Source organism: Gigantopelta aegis, unplaced genomic scaffold (genome assembly GCF_016097555.1).
Source record: "Gigantopelta aegis isolate Gae_Host unplaced genomic scaffold, Gae_host_genome ctg3733_pilon_pilon, whole genome shotgun sequence".
Classification (NCBI taxonomy): domain Eukaryota; kingdom Metazoa; phylum Mollusca; class Gastropoda; order Neomphalida; family Peltospiridae; genus Gigantopelta; species Gigantopelta aegis.
The window spans coordinates 139-20,002 of record NW_024533484.1 but is presented as its reverse complement, the minus strand read 5'-3'; the positions used below and the strand labels follow the sequence as shown (position 1 = coordinate 20,002).

The window sequence follows — 19,864 nt, the reverse complement described above, 5'->3', positions numbered from 1 at the left end:
AACACCACGCCCCATTTTCTGGTCCTGGGGGTCCTTGTGGTCCAGGGGGACCTGGTGTCTTATCACAATCCATACGACCTTGTAGTATTTGAATGTAAGGTACAGACTTCTATTTTGGCTGGTTCTCACCTGTAGCATGAATTGTTTAAAATATCGTAGTAATATAGTGATAGTTTACCTTGTACAGCAGCTGTAGTACACTCCTTCCATTCAACAGTCAATAAGAGTATAACTAAGAGTGATAGGGTTTGTTTCGTCATCTTGAGTTAGTTGTACAGGAAGATATTCACTTGAAGTAGTTGTTGAGTTAAAGGTCTTCTCTTTGGATAGTTGAGTATGTATTTTGTCAGTTCTTTATATAGTGATGAGTGTTGACAAGTTAGAGGAAGATTTAGAGTGTAAACATGTTTGTATGTGGAATGGTGATTCCCTTATTGGTTGGATAACTTGACCAAAGGAGACAGGAAGGGCAGATGTGTCAATAGTAGAGGTCAGGAAAAAACCATCCTCTTTATATTGACAGAGGAAAAGATAAACCACCTTTTTTACATAATGTTGATATAGTATATCCCTATTGAAAGGAGGGGAGGAGAGATATGTCAGAGTTTACTAAGGTCAAAAAGACCATCCTCTATGTTTGTATATCATTTTAAACAGTTACCTCAATTGAAAGAGAGAGGTCAGAAAGGCCTCACCCAAAAGATTGTGATTATGATAACATCAACATATCCATATGAATCATTGATATTATAACATTGAATGTTGAAATTGAGTGGAGTGGAGTGATCTTGTGAAACAATCTATTCATTATGATAATTCAGAAAAATAAAAATAACTTAAATAACTTAATTAAGGAAATAAATCAAGTGTGAACATACCAATTTACATGTCTGGCTTATGTCTTTTGATAATACAATTAACTCCATTTAATATGAATTATAGACTTTCATATGAACATAAATACCAGTGGAATGTTTTCAGTTGGTATCTTATATTTGAAAATTAAAGAAGAAGGAAGATGAAACATGTTAGGACCTTAAGTCTTGTTACTATGAAAATTTACTAATGGTTTATAATGGCTGTACTAAATGAATTGTATGTCTTGGAGACACAATCTAGTTAATAGTCTGATAAGGTTGTTATCTAACAATAATATACTGTTATATTATCTAGAGCTAATTAGAATTGAATATGAAACTTTAAAATGATTTGATGAGAGGATTTGTACACATATGTGCTATCAACACAAAATTGTATCATGCAGTTATGAAGCTAAGATAGTTGCCCCTCCCACTTATCACTTCATCATCATTTTACTGGATGATTTTTAATATTATTTAATAAGTTAGTTGTTGTTCAAGTAAGGAAAAATACTACACGAGTGTATTTTGACTCAATGAAATGTAATAAAAAACTTTAAATTCAGCTAATAGTGCTACAATCCTGATCAATAATTTCATTATGTTAGTTTTAATATTTATAAGTTAATATAGACTCTTTGGAGTTTGCTTAATGTAATGATTCTGATCAGAACATGACTATATAATATGTCATTAAGAAAGGGCAAAGAAATAGCTATACTCTTTTTTGGAAAAATCTTGAGTAGAATGAAAAAATGGTAATAATCCAATTTAGACTTCTTCAGAATATATATAATATATTTATCCAATTTTCTTACCCTATTTTTTTACTCAAGAATTTCCTTACATTAAAGCTGTATGCTAAATATTAGTTATACAATGAGGCCAAAGATATATGTGTGGTGCAGCTAGTTATTTGAGATCTTGGACTGGCATTCATCAAGTGTTTCAGTGCTGGAGAGATCTTGAAAAGTACCATGAAAGAGGGCAGTTATATAGCAAGCTGTCTTTGAATAAACATTTTACCAAAACAATTATTCTTATCATTGAGTATTGTTTTGTTGTAAAAATAACTATTTCATGTGAAAGAATTTATTAATATAACATTTCCAGGACAAGTTTCTAAGTCTTAGTGGACATATTCTATTTTTTGAAAAACATTTTCTATGTGATTTATGAACTTCAAAATGAGGTGTAGAATGACCATCATATGATTTCCTTTACTCATCACTGCTGTTCTTGTTAACACCACTAACTTAATTTTAGAAGTCTTATGTCAAAAGATTTATTTAATTCCACTAAACAACATTTAAATCAATTAAATTGACATCACAACAAAAACATAATCAAAATTGTTTTTCTCATTCTTAATTGTACATACAATTAAACACGACGGACCTTCATTTCAGTAAATGGTAGAGAATGGTAATGACCCCTCCATGGACCCCAGAGTACTCCCTTTCCATAAGCATCATTACCATATTTTACCATTTAAATTGGATGAGTGGCAGCTCTCATACCACCATGCACCAGTAAATGTAACAGCACATTTACCACTGTTTTGGTCATTATCATTGTCTTTAGTGGAAAATCTCATGAGGTTATGGATTTTAAGTGAGTCTCCAGCAGTACCCTTATATCCAGATACATGGGAGAGTATAATCAGTAGTAGAACCACCTATGTAAAAGGTAGAGTAACTGGCATATGCACTGGTACCATTTTTATCTCTCTATCAACTCGTAGTGTGTTGATACATCACTATTTGCTAAGTGATAAATTTTTTCTCAGTCCTAGCCAGTACTCTCCTAAGATATTTCCAAAACCATAAAGATAATCGGTTCCAGTTGCGATAGAAGTCAACAGAACCATCCATTCTTTTTTGAAAGACAGTCCATCCAACCACCATCCCAGTCTCCATGTCACAATAGACCTATACAATATATAGAGATGAGGCATCATATTTGTTAAGACAATGTTTACCTTAAAGGTGCCATGTTGTCAGGTTTAAGCAAAAGATTCCACTTTCAGTCTGTCCCTTCCTCAAAGCTTCAAGACAGTCACGATATTCAGTAGTAAAACAAGTGCAGTTCATTCTTACTTTGTTTTTTAAGTCTGGGCAAAGAACAACGTAGTTCTCTTCATCCTTAGTTTGGCAAGTATAAAGTGTTTCTGTAGACAAACGTTGATTATTGAATGGTTAAAAATGGTTGTACTATTATGTACTTCCTTCACTTCACCTCAGTACCTTCAGATAGACAAATCCCCTTCACATTTTGAAGTAATTACGGTTATAACAATGACAATAATGATATTGAAATTCATTTTTAAATACTTACAACGCTTTTTTTTTTTAAAGCAGATACAACTCAGAATATATCTGTAATCTCTTTATATAGTGATGAGCTTTTGATAAGTTAGAGCAAGGTTTAGAGTGTAAACATGTTTTTGGGTGGAGTAGTCATTCCTTTTGTGTCAATATCATACACCAAAGAAGGCAAGAGGACAGATAAGTCAATGGAAGAGGTCAGGGAAAACCATCCTCTTTGTATTGACAGGTGACAGATAAATCTCCTTTTTCACATAATGTTGATATAGTTTATCCTTTATGTGGTAATAGCAAGATAAGTTGAAAGAGAGGTTCAGGGAAGCCCTTGCTTAAATAAGAGAGATAGGTTCAATGTTTACCAAAACAATTATTTTTATAATTGAATATTTTTTGTTGTGAAAAATAACTATTTCATGTGAAAGAATTTATTAATATAAACATTTCCAGAACAAGTTTTCTAAGTCTTAGTGGACATGTTCTATGTTTTTGGCAAACATTTCTATGATGTATTTATGAACTTCAAACTGATGTCTAAATGACCATCATATGGTTTCCTTTACTCATCACTGCTGTCTTGTTAACAACACTAACTAACTTTAATTTTAGAAGTCTTATGTCAAAAAATTTATTTAATTCCACTAAAGAACATTTAAATCAATTAAATTGACATCACAACAAAACATAATTAAAATTGTTTTTTTCATTCTTAATTGTACATACAATTAAACACGACGGACCTTCATTTCAGTAAATGTTAGAGAATGGTTAAACCCCCTCCATTGACTCCAGATTACTCCCTTTTCCATAAGCATCATTACAATATTTACCATTTAAATTGGATGAGTGGCAGCTATTATACCACATGCACAGTAAATTCAACAGCACAATTACCACTGCTTTGGTCATTGTCATTGTCTTTAGTAGAAAATCTCATGATGTTATGGATTTTAAGTGAGTCTCCAGCAGTACCCTTATATCCAGATACATGGAGAGTATAATCAGTAGTAGAACCACCTATGTAAAAGGTAGAGTAACTGGCATATGCACTGTTATTATTTCTGTCTATCATATCATTCGTAGTTGTGTTGATACATCACTATTTGCTAAGTGATAAATGTTTTCTCAGTCCTAGCCAATACTCTCCTGAGGTATGGCCAAAACCATGAACATAATCGTTCAGTTGCGATAGAAGTCAACAGAGCCATCCATTCTTCTTTTGAATGACAGTCCATCCACCACCATCAGTCTCCATATCACAATAGGCCTATACAATGTATAGAGATGAAGCATCATGTTTGTTAAGACAATGTTATACTTTAAAAGGTGACAAGTTGTCAGGTTTAAGCAAAAGATTCCACTTTCAGTCTGTCCCTTCCTCAAAGCTTCAAGACAGTCACGATATTCAGTAGTAAAACAAGTGCAGTTCCATTCTTACTTTGTTTTTTTAAGTCTGGGCAAGAACAACGTAGTTTCATCCCTTAGTTTGGCCAAGTATAAAGTGTTTCTGTAGACAAACGTTGATTATTGAATGGTTAAAATGGTTGTACTATTATGTACTTCTTCACTTCACCTCATTACCTTCAGATAGACATTTCCCCTTCACACTTGAGTTAACTATGGTTATAACAATGACAATAATGATATTGAAATTCATTTTTGAGATCTTACAACACTTTTTAAAGCAGATATAACTCAGTATATATCTGTAATCTCTTTATATAGTGATGAGCTTTTGATAAGTTAGCAGCAAGGTTTAGAGTGGTAAACATGTTTTTGGGTGGAGTAGTCATTCCTTTTGTGTCAATATCATAACCAAAGAAGGCAAGAGGACAGATAAGTCAATGGAAGAGGTCAGGGAAAAACCATCCTTTTTGTATTGACAGGTGACAGATAAATCTCCTTTTTCACATAATGTTGATATAGTTTTATCCTTTATGTGGTAATAGCAAGATAGTTGAAAGAAGAGAGGTCAGGGAAGCCCTTGCTTAAATAAGAAGATAGGTTCAATGTTTACCAAACAATTATTTTTATAATTGAATATTTTTTGTTGTGAAAATAACTATTTCATGTGAAAGAATTTATTAATATAAACATTTCCAGAACAAGTTTCTAAGTCTTAGTGGACATGTTCTATGTTTTGGCAAACATTTCTATGTGATTTATGAACTTCAAACTGATGTCTAAAATGACCATCATATGATTTCCTTTACTCATCACTGCTGTCTTGTTAACACCACTAACCTTAATTTTAGAAGTCTATGTCAAAGATTTATTTAATCCACTAAAGAACATTTAAATCAATTAAATTGACATCACAACAAAACATAATTAAAATTGTTTTTCTCATTCTTAATTGTACATAACAATTAAACACGACGGACCTTCATTTCAGTAAATGTTAGAGAATGGTAATAACCCCCTCCATTGATTCCAGTTTACTCCCTTCCATAAGCCATCATTACCATATTTACCATTTAAATTGGATGAGTGGCAGCTATTATGCCACCATGCACCAGTAAATGCAACAGCACAATTACCACTGCTTTGGTCATTGTCATTGTCTTTAGTAGAAAATCTCATGAGTTTAGTGTGATCCCAAGTGAGTCTCCAGCAGTACCCTTATATCCAGATACATGGAGAGTATAATCAGTAGTAGAACCACCTATGTAAAAGGGTAGAGTAACTGGCATATGCACTGTTATTATTCTTGTCTATCATATCAATTCGTAGTTGTGTTGATACATCACTATTTGCTAAGTGATAAATGTTTCTCAGTCCTGCCAATACTCTCCTGAGGTATGGCCAAAACCATGAACATATCGTTCCAGTTGCGATAGAAGTCAACAGAGCCATCTATTCTTCTTTGAATGACAGTCCATCCACCACCATCAGTCTCCATATCACAATAGGCCTATACAATGTATAGAGATGAAGCATCATGTTTGTTAAATACAATGTTATACTTTAAAAGGTACAAGTTGTCAGTTTTAAGCAAAAAGATTCCACTTTCAGTCTGTCCCTTCCTCAAAGCTTCAAGACAGTCACGATATTCAGTAGTAAAACAAGTGCAGTTCATTCTTACTTTGTTTTTTAAGTCTGGGCAAGAACAATGTAGTTCTTCATCCTTAGTTTTGCAAGTATAAAGTGTTTTCTGTAGGACAAACGTTGATTTTGATTATTGAATGGTTAAAAAATGGTTGTACTATTATGTACTTCCTTCACTTCACCTCATTACCTTCAGTTAGACATTTCCCCCTTCACACTTGAGGTAACTATGGTTATATAACAATGACAATAATGATATTGAAATTCATTTTTGAGATCTTACACACACTTTTTAAAGCAGATATAACTCAGTATATATCTGTAATCTCTTTATATCTAACAATGAGCTTTGATAAGTTAGAACAAAGGTTTTCACTTGGAAGAGGTAGGGAAAACCTTCCTCTTTGTATTGACAGGTGATAGAGGAAGATAAACCTCCTTATTTTCACATAATGTTGCATATATTTTATCTTTACTGAGAGGAATTCATATACCTAGAATCAACAAGATCCAATAAAGACCACCCTATATGTTGTAACGGCAAGATAAGACCTTCCCCAAATAGGAGAGGTTCAATGTTTTGGGATAAGAATAACATTGATATGTCTTTGATAGATATATCCTTTTGTGAGGATTATTGGAGCAATACCTATAGTAGGTCTCACTTTTTTGAAAGCAATTGTTAAAATGGTTTAACACTATGCTTTTAAAAATTGTCACGATGATAATGAATGAATGTTGCTTTCATGTAGTGTAGCAAATCATGTAATTCTTCTCTCTCACTCTCTCCTCTTTCTCTCTCATAATGTATAGGCTTACTTGTATCTTGATGAAGCACATAGTATGGGTGCAATGGGTCCCTACAGGTCGAGGTGTTACAGAGTATTTGGGAATCAATCCTGCTGATGTGGACATTATGATGGGAACATTTACTAAAAGCTTTGGAGGATTGTGGAGGATACATTGCTGCCACACATGTAAGTATAATACATGTACATGTACTAATATTGAGTTATCATCATTGTAGTGGTATGGTATATGTTTGTAATCAGTTACATGTATATGTATGAGTTATCATCATTATATGTAGTGGTATAGTATATGTTTGTAATCAGTTACATGTATATGTACTTATACTATCTCATAAATTATGTACATGTACATTGTATATGCCCATATACTTAACTCCCATCCCTTTGCATGATACCACATCCATATAAAGTGTGTATTAATCCACCCCCATTTAACCTCAACCACATGTCTATAGTAAGATCATGATTTTGTTATGTAAGGTTTAATGTTTTAACTCCTACTCAAAATTCAAAGGCAGGAAATAGCTAAAAGAGATGATATCACATCACACTGTTGTTGTAAATAGGGTTAACAGTAATTGGTATTAGTAATAGATAGGATATACTCTATGAGGTATTATATCAATATGTTAATAAAAGTTCCTTATTGACTAATAAAAATAAAAATTGCTATATAACACTGTATTAGTAAATTACATATACTCTAAGTACAAAGTTTATAAGCATGTATCATTTAACTTTTTATTAGTTTGTGTAACTAAGTTTCCTCCATTATACCTTAACTCCTTTACAAGACTATAGAAAATATCAATAAATATTGGTATGAATAATATGAGGTCTTGAATAATAGAAAATATTAGTAATCTGAGACAATCATGGTACACGACACACTACATGTATAATGAACAATGAAGTAGTACAGTTAGTGATTATAATTTTAATGTACTATATTAAAGTCTTCACCATTAGTATAATACTAAGTTTATATACTATATATTGAACTCAGGTAGATACATCATTTATAACATTGATGGTCACATGAATGATGACTTGTAGTCCAGTGGGTCTATACTACTAGCATATTCTGTGAGGAATGGTGTTCTGTAAATGAAAAAAAAGAAGTTTCCAGCTTTCACTTTTTAATATCTTCTTTTAAAATTTTAAAAATCTCATATGTCATTTAAAAGAAATTGATAAAGGAATAATATCAGCTCTATAGAGTGTTTTTGTCAAAATAAATGTTCCTACACTTTCCGCTAAGTATGTTAGTATATGGTACGTGACTTTAACAGATTCCAGTATTTCCTGTTATTGAAAGTCTCGTACTCACAATATTTATTGCCGTTGATTCAATCAGTTTATTGATATTTCCTGTTTATATACTCAATTTACAAAAAGATCGTAAAGGAGTAAAGGGTGTAGTAGAGGACCACTTAGCAGCCAATAGAATTGCTCAGTAATATATCAGTAAATGTATATCACTTAATATATAGGGTATATGTAACTTACTAATACAGTATTATATATTAGCATTGTTGTAAGTAGTATGTAATGACAACTTTGTAAATACATGTACTGATATAGTATCTGTGCATGTAATCATTTACATGTACATATGCTCTGTTTGTGATGATGTTGATTGTGGTTTATTGGAATTTCAATTACGGCAACATCATCAACCTAACTTATGTATTGTGTCATAGTTGCAAAGTTTTTTTGTGATTCATACTGAAGCTTATTATATTCTTGCTGCTGCTTCTTCTTAATCTATCCTACTTTTACTATTAAAGATATTTCTATCAGTTTCTGAACTTTTTCTACTGAAAACTAGAGGATGTTTGCATGTGACATCCAGCCATGGTGGAATGCAAAGAATGCCATTTACATTATATTGGGTTTCTGTTTTATATCTTTCCTGAATAGTAGCACTCTATTTTTGATAAAATCTTTCGGCAGACTTGTAAGTGGTGCAAACCATCTCTCTCTAGCTTGTTCCTAGCCAGAATTATAACACTGAGTTAACTGAACATACAAAGTATATACTTTTATTATCTCATAAATAATGTACATATATTTAACCTCATCCTTAGCCTTGATACACCATCATATAAATGTGTATTAATCCACCTATTTAACCTCCACCATGTGTTTGTAGTAAGATCACAATTTTTTATGATAAGTGTCTAATGTTTTAACTCCCACTCAAAAATATACAAAAGCAGGAAATAGCTAAAAGAGATGATATCACATCACACTGTTGTTGTAAATAGGTTAACAGTATTGTTATTAGCAATAGATAGGATTATACTCTATGAGGCATTACTTCAATATGTTCATAATAAAATAAAAATTGTAAAAATCGTCCTAAGTTTGTTTTAATGGTACTGCTGTTGTTGTAAGGGACAGGATTATTATTTACTAACTTTGAAGATTAAAGATTTGGCATAAGCTATGGAACTATTCAAAGACATTTTTCTCCAGCAGCAAAATGCAATAGCTTTGATCAGTTATTCCCAATTCAAAGCACTTGCAATAAAAGTAATGATGTCATTGATTACCATATGTATTAGTGGTTTACTGTATACAAGTTAACTTTTTGGTTGACTTCAAAGTTGCATGAAACGGTAAATGAGAAGACGAAAGTAGACAAATAATATAGTTAACATGTGATCCTAAACATTTGTGTTCTGTAAATGAGAAAAAGAACATTCTAGGTTTTACTTTTCGATATATTCCTTTGAAAAATTTCAAAAATGTCTTTGTCATGTAAAGAGTTAATAAACAGAGATAATATAAACTCTATAGGGTGTTTTGCCAAATTGAATGTTCCTACCTTTCCGCTGAGTATGTTTAGTATATGGTACGTTGATTTTAAACAGATTCCAGTATTTCCTGTTTTGAAAGTCTCGTACTCACAATACTTATTGCCGTGATTCAATCAGTTATTGATATTTCCTGTTTATATACTCATTTACAAAAAATCATAAAGGAGTAAAGGGTGTAGTAGAGGACCACTTAGCAGCCAATAGATTTGCTCAATAATATATTGGTATATGTAATATATAGGGTATATGTAACTTACTAATACAGTATTATAATTAGCAATGTTATAAGTAGTATGTAATGACAACTTTGTAAGTAAGTATGTATTACTTTTCAAGCTTTGAAGTGTGATTAGTCACGCCGTTGTCATAAGTATGCCAAGCAATTGTAAGGTTTTGTCAAACTATATTTTTATAACTTATTCTTTATTGTGTTATTCTAGTGTTGTAATATAGCTATTGATGATGATACCTCTTACCTTTCAATGTCTTACAACCTTAACCATATCAACCAACAATTTATGTCAGCAATTGATCTCGTTCATTAATGATGCTCGTTATTAGATGAGGATTGTATTTTTAGAATATCATACACAATAAAGCCAATTAAAATTATAAAATTTAAATTTTAAGCAATACATGTTGTATCACATTGAATTACCCAATGATTTCATATCACGTAGCATGGTTTCTCCTATAAATTGATAACCTTAAAACTGTTCACCATGACGAATTCTATATACTGCAGAACCAGAAGTTCCATTTTTATATGCTGTATTTTTAATTAGTTCTATGTTGATCCCACATGTATTAATTGTAGCCATAGCTATTGATAACTCATATTATGTGTGAGTACAATTCATGCATTACATATAATATCTACCATATAAAGTATTTGTTTTTCATATGAGGTTTGGCTATGTCCTGTATAGAAACCCACTAGGTCAACTGGTTGCCATGGTAACCAGTTTGCAGTGTGTGTAGTAATAAAATAGAAACCTGTCAAATCAAGGTGGTTTCTATGACAACCAGGATGATACACTCTAATTGACTAAACAAATTAACCTTTAATGCAGATGAAACCTGATTGGATTAGTCGTGTACATCAAATATTAATGTTTTTTCATCTGTGTATACCAGTACACATCACAACTGCTAAATATTATTATTACCATATATTATGGTTAATTGATATTTAGCTTGACTAATTGAGTATTTTAGCTTAAAAGAATGCAACAGCTTAGCTTATCATCTGTCCCATTAGCAAAACTGCAATGATGGCAGTATCATCGATCAGAACCATCTTAGTGCGATAGTAATACTTAATATTTAAGAGTAAATAAAGACTTGATGACTGGTCATAGAAAGTAGTACTAGCTAGGACAATATGATGTAAAATATTTATATGTTATCCTGTTTAATTTGACCTTCTCAGAAATAGGACCTTTCTTTAGAGTAGGGAAAACTTACCCTTCTTATTATGTATGATATAGTTTCATCCTGTTTATTTAGTTTCATCTGTATACTTCAAGTAATCATAGATCTTCTCACAATAAAAAAATTGTTATCTGCTTTATACTATACATTGTGACTGTTATCACCCTCTCTCATTATGGCCACTATCATAATATGTGATATATGTACTTTATATATGTGGATATGTACTTTAATGTATGTGGTATATGTACTTTAAATATATGTAGTATATGTACTTTACTGTATGTGGTATATTTAGTTTAATAATTATATTGGTATATGTAATGTAACATTATGTGGTACATGTAGTTTAATGGATGTGGTAGATGTAGTTTTTTCCTGGTTTACTTTGCCCATCTTATCAGGACTCTTAGAGTAGAAAAAATGTTCCCATATTGTATATGATATACAAATTTACTTAAATTATAATTATACCTGTATAGTAAACAAAATGTCCCTCAATTGTAGGTTGGTAATCGTGATTACTATTAATTATGTTAGGGTCTTCCTGTTTATCTTTATATTAATTTATTATGTTGTTGACTGCTGTGTTTGTTATAATATGGGCATCTCCTCGTTATATAGTTAGTGAATCTGATGAGGAGAGATATTATTTTAAAATTTAATATTTTTTTTTTAATAGAGATTTTGTTTATGCTTACTATGTAAGGGATTATCCCTCATCAAGCTAGTGGAATGGTGACAAGCATTGTATGAAGAGGTGTATTAACTGTCCTGTTTACTTTGATATTATGAGAAAGCTAGTGGAATTATGATAAGCATTGTATGAGGGGATTATTAACTATCCTGTTTATTTCAATATTGTGTGGTTGTCCCCCATTGTAATTTCTGTGAGTGAAAACTTTTGTTGATGAGAAAAACTAATTCTATATCACAGTACTGCTCTCTAGTATTTTATAATTAGTGCTATCATAATAACACAGAGAATTTAATATAGTAATCTTGTTATAGTAAATCCATTGTAATATCTTCAGTAAAATACTCACACAAGCACTTTCATGTCAGCAGCTATATGATTTTTTGTCTTCATTTGCTGGGAAATGTCTTTTGTTGGCTAAACATTGTATAATAGTACTTGGTTGTTTAGTTCTTGTAAGTTTTTATAAACCAAGCACTGTTGTATAGTGTTTAGTCCAACAGAGACTTTACTGGGAAAATGTCTCTTGTTAGGAAAACATTGTACGATAGTACTTTGTCGTTTATCTGTTATAAGTTTTTATCAGTAAACCGAAAGTAAGTTTTATGTTATCAACTTATTTCAGCTGAAATAGTAGATCAGAACTAATGAAAGTTGATATGTAGTAAAAACATTGTATAAAGAAATATGATAGTTTCATGTCGTTTTTTTTTATCAGTTTTTATCATTAAATAAAAAACCAAACACTCACTACATCAATTACATCAGTTAAAATAGTTTATACATTGTAAATTGCTGAGTAGTGTATCATTTACTTTACCTTGACCACTTTTCTTGTGTTAGGGTTTAAACTTACATAATTCATTTTTTGACACATTATGATCTACTTTCATTTTGTCTCACAATGCAAATAGTGTCATTTTTTGGTATAATTCATTTTCAAAATGTGGGATCAGCTTTCTTGAATCAAAGCTATCTACATACATGTATCTACTATATCTGTTTGTGTTTCCTAATTGTTAAGTTTCATAACCACAAGGGAATATGGCTATGTTTTAGATCATATTGACGTACTCAAATGATCTTATATATACCATATGGTTTCCGTGGTGGTATAACACCCATATAACTTATCAATATTCTAGTAAGACATTAAATTTTTGACCCAGATCTTGCTAATTACAATTATTACAATATTGTTATTATAGTTAAGGGTAGTTATTATAGGGAGTATTCTCTAAATTATTTCTCTAATCAGATTACACGTATCATAATTACTGGTATTAATACCCATTAATAAAAAACTTAGCATATCCTATATTGCTGGACCTTATGTACCTTACTATGTACTAACATCATTATTAACCAAAACTTTCTATTAATATTATTCCAACAACATCAACACCACCTTTCAAGGAGAAATTCCATCTTAGTATTGCTGTTTTAATAGTATAGTATGTACTTTATATGATTCCATATTACAAGTGTTGATTGAGAAAAAATAGGAGTTACCATCACTTACTAGTTACTTATCATTTAAAATTAACTTAGAAACAATTAATTAAATCTGAAATAGTTGGTATTATACAATTTTTATCAAAATAATGATATAACAGGAGTCATCATTTACATTTGAAAAACATGACTGGACCATGCCCATTAACCCAGTGTTACATCTGTTAGTCAGTCAGTTAGTCTAGTCAGTCAGGCTACAATAGTTTACATAGATGGACATTTCTAACTGAAGCTAGTAAACCAGTTGCCACCTAAAATTACATCATATCTTTATTTGTGAAGAATTTTATAGATAAAAGTTCAGATACAGTACAATAACCTTAGCATCATAACAATTAAATCATCTGTTTCAATTACTGTAAATTGGACCTTATTGTGAATTTGTGTTTTTTTGTAATGTTTATGATGTTTAGTTTTCAGAAGAAGGCATGATATAAACCGTAGCGATAATTTTTTGTACGTTAATTTAATTTGTGATTTATAAACTTCATGAAAATTTAGAAATGGGGGGAAAAATTAACCTAATATAAAAAATATTTAACGTAGGCTGCTTTTAAAGCACACCTGTGCCTCTATGCATATGTTGTTGCACAGATACCTTTTTTTGATTATAAATACACACCAGACTGGTTCATTAGTACAGGTCTTTGCTTGGGAGTATCACTAGGTTATAATTTAGCTATGATAGAGAGTGCTGTCTGAGCTAGTAGATTACTAATGATTCTGTCTAGTTGTGTTAGGTGGACTAGAGAAAGCATGCATTCCTTCTGGTGGTGATGGATGAGCGTAACAAAGGGTAATCTAGTTAGACTACACTCCATTGCATCTTTAATCATTTCTCTTAATAAAGAAAGCTTCCTTCCTCAAACATCATAAGTGTTTACAATACATGGTTATATGTATGTGTACATGTATTGACATATGTATGGGTGATATGTACATATACATTGATGGATGTATAACTCTATACATGTAGTTGACATGTACATCACGTAGATACGGGTACAGTACATGTATATGATTCATATACATTGTACATCTTATACATGCATGCTGATTGTTCAATGAGCTCATGTGTTGAAACCTGGTGATTTTCATGTCAGACTAACCACTACAAAGGTAATTGTCTTGTAAGATCATGCCATTAGCTATGTCCTCAGGTCTGATAATTGGCCGCCAGGAGCAATGTATCTGATATAACGTTTTCTTATTGCATTATTTTTTTTAAGTAAATAGCATCATGATAGGGTAATTATATGAACTTGAATAAATGAAATAGACATGGCATTTTAGAAATTTTCTGATATTGACAAGAATTGGGATCAAATAGATTGGAATTTATGGACTAAGTAATGAAATATTTATCCTTTTTACTCTTTTCAGAATTCTTTATCCTACCCACCCCAAATAGCATTTGGATCACTCATGTAGAGCTAACTTTAAAGTTGTGAAGACATTTTTGACACAACAGATTTCCCAAATTCACTTCAACAGTAATAATTCCTAATTTTAGCATTTTGGGAGTGTTGCCTACCTATACCCTACAAGTATAATCAGAATGATTACATGTACACTTAGATCATAACTGTCGCAGATATTCATGTCATGGGTTTCCACTTTCCCGTTTAGTAATGTGTCTTCTAATATTCTAGGCTGACATGTACTTGTATAACCATAGTCTACAACTATTATAAGCGTTTACTTCACATTCTTGCATTAATTGAAGCAGCTGAAAGGAAATGCCTTGTCGTATCTGTATGTGTGGAATTAAGTTAAATTGGAGACCTCCAAACTGTTGTACTAAATTATAAGTTGCTTGCCTTCATTAGAAAACCTTCATGGCCACATGTCTCAAATTTTAACTAATGTTTACTATTCTAGGCAAATGTATGACTTGAAAGGTATTAGATTATACTCATTCTTTCTTTTTTGTTACGATGTACACACCAGTAATTCTGTGTTAACGACAAACAAATTTTATTCCTAATTTCATTTTTTGTGGTGTTTTCAACTAAAGCTATGCACGTGCCACAGTAAAAATAATTGAAATCCCCTATGTCAATAGAACAACATTCTATCAGCCTGACTGTATAATATTGTCGAAAACAGTTAATTAATTTGCCTTGTACATTAAACGTGCTAGACAGTCCTTGTTTGAGATTGTTTGGACTCCTGTACCATGGGGGTTTTCATTTCTTGTTATTATAAGTGCCTGTAAAAATAGTTAGCTCATGCAAATAGTTTGACAACAACCATGGCAAATAATGAATTTAATTATCAATAACTGTGAAGCATATGATTGTAATCTAAGTTCTAAGTTTGAGCCAACCTATTAGTTCACTTATTGGGCAGACCACAACTTTTTTGACTGGACTAGAATACTATTAAGATGACAATCTTGTTATATTGTTTAGTACATTAATTTTAATGGTTTTGTTACCTGTTGAACAATAACGTATTAGCCAACTTTCAAAAACAATCTATACAGATTAGTTTCCAATTAATCTGCTTTCACAGGACATTATTAATCATCTTCGTCAAACATTCTCATTCCAATGTCTATGGCTCTTCCATGGACTGCTCTGTTCTCTACAAAAATAATAACGTCTTTGAAAATCATCCTAAAGGAGAAGATGGGACAAATGAAGGTAGCTCACATAGTTCTGTTATTGGAAAATCTACTTCCTGTTATAAAGAAATAAGATTTCTAATGACAAAGCATATTCAATACAAAGTTATTAAAAGAATACTCTCTCTAGTGTATTCCCTCAGGTCAAAGACGAGGTGAAAATCAACTGATTGAAAACAGCAGGTAATACATGAAAAACCATATATCTACATACATAGTAATAAGATTTCTAGCTAACAGTGTGATCTTAATAATGATTTCATATACAAAGTCACTGACGTTGTAGTACTAAAGGAATTGTAGGCCTTAGAAAAGAGTGCATGTGATTAATCCTAAAGTTGAAAGAGGAAAAGATAGAAACAAACAGCAGACAAGGAAAGCAGTACATAGTATTATTAGAGTACAGGTGATAACATTTATGTGGTTATGTGTTCTTATAGCTCAAGAAGAAAGTTAATGTAGTATAACAACTAATATACTACTAGATGAATCAGAAATTGTCATCATACCATAAGGGCTGAGGAGTACTTGTAAGTAAACATGTTGATACCTTCATTGGCTTCAGCTCTTATAGTGTTTAAATGTGTACAGAAACTCTTGAGCCTTGGCTACGACCCAAAACCCATAGAACAGTAAGCCACATTAGAGTGGTTTAATTATTTGAATACTAAGTACTGTTATAAGTGTATTTGAGTAAGAATATAGTAAGTATGTATCAAGTACATGTATGTGGGTAATAGACTGTATAGTTGAAAGGGCTGACCATCTTGACCTCAATAATTCTCTGTCTTTTTCTCTCTCTCTCTCGCTCTCTCTCTCTCTCAACACTCTCTCTCTATCTCTCTCTCTCTCTCTCTTTCTCTTTCTCCCTCTCTTCTCACACACACACAGATATTTTGAAAAGTCCGCATTGAAGGAACTTCATAGTCTATGGAATAAGGAGTCTCCTGTTGTGCCTATTATGCTTTATGAACCAGGAACATTAGCGTAAGTAATTGTTTTGTTGATGACAAAGTGTCCATTGTATGTGTTTTTCAACATCTACTTTGTATCATTAACAAATCATTAAAAATTTTCATTAATATGGTAATTGTATGAATTTTAGGCTTTCCTAGTTTATTTTCTTAAGAATGAAGACACAAAATAAATCTAAAGTGTTTAGGAATGTACAATTATAGAGTAAAATGGAATAGAAAGAAATGAAATGAATGCCATTTACGATATATTTATTAGTGTACATACTGTGTAACAAGTGATTTAGATATGATATAGAACTCAACTTTACAGTTATTGTCAATTATGAGTTACAAGAAGTAAAGTGTGTGTGTCTAGTGGGATGACTGCTAGATAGCAATTTATCAAATAGTCAACTTTATGATAACAAGACCTGAACTTTACACTTTTTTTTTTTGAATTGATATTTTAAGACATGTAAAAGGTCTATGAAGAAAGAAGTATGTTAGCATAATGTCTGACAATAGTAGTGGTAATAGTTTATTTAGCTTTGTGAGTTAGTTTAGGAATTTCACTGGTATTGTTTTAAATAGGTTCATGTTTGTTTCAAGCTATTGTTAGGTTGTAGGGGGCATTTCATGGCTATGTAAATATATTGTTTAAACCAATACTAACATGTGACATATTATTAACCTGTAAATTAAATACAAGTGCTGACGTCTAAATGAAACTAATAGTGTCTTGTCTCATGACGTTATTTGTAATCCTTGAAACTAACCAAGGATACCGTTGTAATACAATGAAGGGATAAAAATTCATGATAACCTCTTTTGATGGTTGCCTGAGAGGATGGTTATGAATCAATTAAAGTTTTATGGCTTTGTGGTTTATTGTATTACCTCTCTCTCTCTTCCCTTAGGATTTTTTCACGGGAAATGCTAAGGCGTAAAATTGCTGTTGTAGTCGTTTGGATTCCTGCTACACATATTATTGAGCTAGAGCTGAAATATGCTTGTCATCATCCACACTCGAGAAATGCGCGACTTGTCAGTAAATTTATTATAGCATGTCATGCACAGAATTTTAATTGCAGTCAGAGTTCTCTAATCTATTATTGTGGTTACTACTATATTGAACATCTGTTAATAGTAACAAATAGCTTTAATATAGTTCCATGATTTTATTGGGAAAAACTAGCTTTTTCTAAAACACGCTATAATATATATCTCATTATATAATATGCACTTATTAAGACTCAGAGCATACCTGTTAATACCACAATCTTACTATAGTTCAAATATACAAATAAACATTGTGCAGGTTGATTAACTTTAATGTTGTATAATATGGACCCAATATCCTTATAAGTATGACCACAAAATATGATTAATATTTATGGCTGTAATAGTCTGTTTTGTCTATTTGATATTAGCACGTTGTTATAGTTAGACAACATCCTTAGTAACTATGGTAATTTGGTCTGTTACCTTTTATTATCTACTAATAGGCTTTGAAAGAAATTGAAAGAAGTTTGGGAACAAGTATGGCTTGAGTGAAAAACGCCAACTTTGGGTTTTCCCATGGTTACCCCATAAAAAAAAATGAGTAGCTCTGTTTAAGTCATTAAATTTTATAGTAGTACATCTTTTCTCTGATTATTTTTGTTAGTTTCTCAGTTATGTTGTCATTCACAACTATGATGATATATAAATGTTGTCCATCTAATAGTAATGTACTTCATATTAAGTTGATTTTTCCCAAAAGTTTTTATACATCAAATATTGTAACTGATTACAAGACTAACATTCTTATTCTATCCTTTAAAAATATTAAAAACTACACAATATAGTAAACTAGATAAAAGTGTATTTTTTAAATAACTATTATCATTAAGTTTTATTTAGCAGCATTTATATGTTTATGACTGCTGGCCTAGTCTTTGCACTTTGTTCTTGAATAGCATAAGTTTGTGAAAGTCCAAAAACTTCATGTGATCAGCAACATAGGTGTAAAAATGTTTCCCCCCACGCCTTTTCACCATCTCCAGTTAAAAATCATCCCCAAATAAATTCTCCAGTGTCCAAAACTAAGGCTTTCCCTACAATGCTATATAGATATTATTAATTTATTACTTTATAATACACATTCATATACCTCAAAATGTTACGTCCAGTATACATGTCTCACATGAAAACTGAGCCAAGATCTGTAGTACTTGTTTCAGAGTATATGTTGTCTCCAGAAAGCTTACGCTAATCCAATGGCCTCTACCACTTTGAGTGCATGGTCTCGAAGGCCAAGTTTCTTCTCGTTTTTCTGGGTTTGGGACATCTCGGAATTTTGGAAAACAATGCAAAGCATCATGTTCCATTTCAATATGCTGCAAAAGTAAAAGTAAAATCCACTAACTAAAAAAAAACTCTAAGTTACGATGGAAAAGTATTATTCCCCTTCCGCAGCTTTTCTACAGGACTCGACATGTTTCCATGTTTCCTGTAAAATCTGTTTCTGGCTGTATCAAGGGACAGACAGGGTGTTCCCTTTCTTTTATTGAAAGGGTTCCTATTTCTTCGGAAGGTCCACAATAGTAGCTACAACTGCAACATTTTGGTGAGGATGAACACTCTCGGAAAATCAATCTTGATCTCTGGTCGAAATGCAAACTAAACTCCTTCCTTTTATAACACCATGCCAGCCACGTTATTAATTAATATGCAAATCATAGTAGGGACTTCCCCTAATCTCAGAATTTCGAAAAAAATGCCA

At 31.6% G+C, this 19,864-nt stretch overlaps 1 pseudogene; it reads right to left on the bottom strand.

The window, feature by feature from the left end:
• Positions 1-5,626: 5,626 nt before the first annotated feature.
• On the bottom strand, positions 5,627-19,478 carry LOC121392394 (annotated as a pseudogene).
• Positions 19,479-19,864: the final 386 nt, after the last annotated feature.